Source organism: Ochotona princeps, chromosome 15 (assembly GCF_030435755.1).
Source record: "Ochotona princeps isolate mOchPri1 chromosome 15, mOchPri1.hap1, whole genome shotgun sequence".
In the NCBI taxonomy this organism is placed as follows: Eukaryota; Metazoa; Chordata; class Mammalia; order Lagomorpha; family Ochotonidae; genus Ochotona; species Ochotona princeps.
In genome coordinates, this window is record NC_080846.1 from 43,735,067 (window position 1) to 43,739,838 (window position 4,772).

The 4,772-nt window shown below is 41.5% G+C and overlaps 1 pseudogene; it reads left to right on the forward strand.

The window, feature by feature from the left end:
* The first annotated feature begins 244 nt into the window (after positions 1 to 244).
* LOC101535923 (phosphatidylethanolamine-binding protein 1-like) lies at positions 245 to 774 on the forward strand (annotated as a pseudogene).
* Positions 775 to 4,772: the final 3,998 nt, after the last annotated feature.

The window sequence follows — 4,772 nt, forward strand, 5'->3', positions numbered from 1 at the left end:
CAGTATTTTGTCATGTTCATGGTATAGATATTTCACTTCTTTGGTTAAGCTTATTCCTGATATTTAGGTTTTTATAACTATTGTGAATGGGATTTCTTACTTGATTTTTCTTTCAAAAAGATCATTATTGGTGCTTAAAATGCTGATTTTTTGGCTGCATGGCTTGGAGGCTGAGTGAGCTATACACCTTGCCTGGGCTGTACCACTCATCCTCCTTGGCCTGATCGCGCCCCTTGGCCCCTCCATGCCGGTAGATCTCAGCAAGTGGTCTGAGCCCTTCTGCCTTGCAGGAGGTGGAGGAGTGGCCGCAGCACCCTCTGCAGGTCGCCTATGGCAGTGTGGTGGTGGACAAGCTGGGCCCACCAGCATTGCCTGGGATGGACTTGATCCAGGAAAACTGTACACCTTGGTCCTGACAGACCCTGATTCGCCCAGTAGGAAGGACCCCAAATACAGGGAGTGGCACCACTTTCTGGTGGTCAACATGAAGGGCAACAACATCAGCGGTGGCACCATCCTCTCGGATTACGTGGCCTCCGGGCCTCCCAAGGGCACAGGCCTCCACCACTACGTCTGGCTGGTGTACCAGCAGGATGGGCTGCTTAAGTGATACGAGCCCATTCTCAGCAACCGCTCAGGAGACCACTGTGGCAAGCTCAAGGTGGCGTCCTTCTGCAAAAATACCAGCTGGGGACACTGGTGGCTGGCTCATGTTACCAGACCGAGTGGGACGACTATGTGCCCAAGCTATACGAGCAGCTGTCTGGGAAGTAGGGCGAAGCTCCGGGAGTCCCAAGGCCCCCCCGCCCCGTTCTCTCCCCAACCTGAGCAGTCATCCATCTGTGCTGGGTCACTCCTTGCTGCCTGCCCATCGTGATTCTAAACTAGTCACTAGACTAGTCCGTTATGGGGGATGTTTTGGTTCTGTAATGGAGAACAGTGTCCGTGAGTCTGCATTCTGCAACCCCAGCCTGTCCTGAGACAGAGACTTGGGTCTCGGGTGTGCCCAGCAAGGCCACACAGCCATCAGCACCTGTTCTGCCCTCCGCTGTTGCTGGGCATGGCTGTGCTTAAATGAACAGCAGGCATAGGTGACGTGTATCAGGGATGTGACATAGTCAGGGCCTGTTCAGTTGATCACTCTTCGTCCACGTGAGGAAGGCTGGTCTGGAGTTGCTTTCTACTGTGTTAACTCTGCTCTTTGCCTATAGTCGAATGAAAATAAAAACCTCATGAACAATCTGAAAAAAATGCTGATTTTTTTTTTTTGGTATATAACTTTTGTATTCCATGACTTTACTAAATTGGTTTATCAGTTCTAACAACTTTTGGTGTCGTGTTTAGATTTTTCCATATATGACGGTCATGTAACCTTCAGACAAGGATGTTTTGATTTTGTCCATTTCAATTTTGATACCATTACTTCTTTCTTTTCCCTAGCTACCTTTGCTAACACTTTCAATATAATATTGAATGAGAGTGGTGAAAGTGGACAGCCTCATTTTGTACCTAGCTGGGGGAAAATGCTTTCAGCTTTTTCCTATTCAGTAGGATAGTGCTGCGTCTGTTCTCATATACAGTCTTTATAATTGTGAGGTAGGCTTTTTCTGCACCTAATTGGTTGAGAGTGCTTTTATCATGATGGGATACAGAATATTGCAAAGTACATTTCTGAATCTGTTGAGACGATCATGTGGATTGTGATCTATAGTTTTTGCTATGATTTATGAGCTGTATTGATTTAATATTGAGCTACCCTTTCATCCATGGGATGAATCGCACTTGATCATGATATGTGATTTTTTATGTAAAATTGGATTGATTTCAGCTTTTAACTTTACAAATTTTATTTGCAGTTTGTTTCTTGTCCAACTTCCAATTTCTTAATAAAAGTACTACTTTTTTCAAATGTATCTTGTTAAATAACAGAAGATGTAACTATAAATTGTTCTTTAATAATCTTTCACTCACAAAAAGTAGGCTCATTTTTATTTTCTATCATATAAATTTTATCACTGTCTCACAATGCACTTGATCTTAGCCAAAAGGCCGAAAAGCGATCACTGTCTCTGTCTTCATATGCACCAAGTTATGCTTCTGTATTTTCTGTATGGTTAATCTCATCTGCTCCGGTGATATAAGATATCACCTTTAGACAGATAGTTGCAAATTTCAAAATATATCAGGTTCCGATATTGTCTTGCTTCATGGATTTGTCATATACAACCAAGCAAAGTCCAACATTTCTAAATCCAGGATACCTGCGGATTTCCTCAGTTATTTGTAGTGTTAAACACCTAATGACTAAAGCTGTAGACCCAGGAGTCATCCTCCCCCAGGCCTGCCCCTCACATCACGTGCAATCAAACACAAATGCTCATGATTTTACTTTCAGAGCAAGGTTTGCCATCCGCCTTTTCAGTAAAGGGGCTTTCTGCTCTCTGCTATTGCTGTCCCAGTTTTTGACCCCCATTATCTGCAGCAGATTATTTCAAAGGTCAAGATTGCCTTTTTTCTCCTTATGTCTATCCGTACCCCAGCCAAATATGTCCCACCAAACCTCTAGATTGATTTTCCCAAAATGCAAGGCTCATTATAGTAAAAGCCCTTCAATGGCCCCTATTTCCATCACAAACTCAAGTTGAGTTTGTTTCCTTTCAGGCCTTGTTATCTAGACTAAGCTAGCTGACAACCCCAGCTGCAAGGGTGGTGAGAGGTAGAGCTTGGTTCTCAGGACCTTTGGTGAATGGCAATCAGAGAGAGAGGATAGGATTGCTTAGGAGGCTGGCCTAGAAGAGACACTCTGCATATTCTCTCCAATGTCCAAATGAGGCCTAGTCGCCCAATGTTCTGTCATTGGTGATTGGTAGATCCTCGATTAGAGATCAATTCTCTTTCCAAGCTGATACTGTTGTTTCCTATCCACCAGTCTCTCCAGGTACTCCAGCAGTAGAAATTTGAATATTTTGGCCAGATTGAGGGAATTTATTGATCCTGACTGGTTTCCCCAAAGTCACACCATCCATCTTACGTTCTCAGGCATTGGCTGTGATCACCTAGAATGGTAAAAGACAAAGCCACCCCCCTGCCCTTTGATGAAGAAATGTGTAAACCATGTCCTTTTCATCAGTTGAACTGTTAGGATATATTAAAGCTGTCCCAGACTAGCTTTGAAGTTCTGTATTTAAAAAGATACCACATTTTATCACATGAATTGTCTGATCTACCAGATTGTCGGTTGAGAATCCTTGCCAAATTTAATCACTTAGTTTGAGGAAGCTTTTAAATACAGTCATCCTGACCTTTTGGATGTTTCACTTTACCTAATGAAGAATTTGTAACTTATGAATAATGATGGTGAAACTTTCTCTAGTACATCAAAGAAAAAAATTGTTTAATGTTCACTTTAGAAGGCTCATTTAAACATAGAAAATCTAAGGGAGGGAAATCTGCATATGAAACTTTACATCTTACGTCTCTTTCATCTTTGCTTTAGTAAATGATAATCCTCAGGGCAGTAGTCAGATTTTTTTTTTGAAACTACTATCAGAAGGACTTAAACCTTTCATTAGCTACTCTGTGATGTTTGTGGCAGGACGATGGGAAGATTATGGTTGTAGGTTAAAAGAAGTAGAACTGTAGCTGGACAGTAAGAACATGGAATGTTTTACTTCCCTGGCAGTAATTTTCAGCTCCATCTACCAAAAACTCATTTTTCATAAAAATTAAGCCACAGACATCTTAACAATCAAGACTATAAGAACAATGAAGATCTCAGGACCACATAGATGGGAGAGCATTCTGTTCATGTCTCTAATTATCTTTTGAAGCAAACCCACTTTGGCCATTAAAATGGACTGAAAAGACCTGCATTCATCATCAAAATGAATAAAGGAGCATTCATGCCACTCTTTGAGCACCTACCATTAGGTTAAAAATCACTGTATTGTTTCTATCCTTACTTGTAAGTTTTGTGATGCTCTCATTTTCCTTTCAAATTCAGTCAATTTTCCTGCAATAGAAGCACATTACCACTGGGAAAATAAAACATCTTGCGCAGAAATTTGCAGATTTCAACAGGAAACAGTCATTTCTTTACATAGTCACCTCAAAAGCATTAAAAATGTGGGAGTTTCTGCTGCTAGATGCGTGTTGAGATGAGAACAATGTTAGAAAATACAATTACAGCAGGTATATATCTAATGTGACCTATAGTATTATAACACAGACCATCTCTGACTTAATGATGATTTGATGATTCCGTTTAAGACTATTTTTAATTTATGACGGTGCAAAAGAAGTATGCATCCAATAAGAAACCATATTTCAAATTTTGGACTTTGATCTTTTCCCAAGCTAGCCACAGGTGGTACATCCAACCCTGTCTCATAATGGATGCAGCTCCCTCTCCAGTCTTTCAATTATCAGGGGAAGCAACCAACTCAACAGGTGCACTGTGTCAGGGAGCTAGGATGCTCAGCAGGTCAGGGTATTCAATGCATTTAGCTTTCAATATCCTCTACTGCCCATGTGGTTATTGGGCGTAACCCCTTTGTAAGTCAGAGCTCTTTACGATCATGAAGCCCTCTATAATATATGGTAACAGAGATGTAAGAAACACAGTACTGAAGCAAATCCTGTAGCGGCCATCAAACTTAGTTTATGCAGCAAGCACTGTTGCCATAGAAACAATAAATCCCCTACAGAATTCCTAGAAGTTGAAGAGGTGCCTGAAGGCTGGCTTCCAGATGCAGACGTTCTTAAGTAAAATT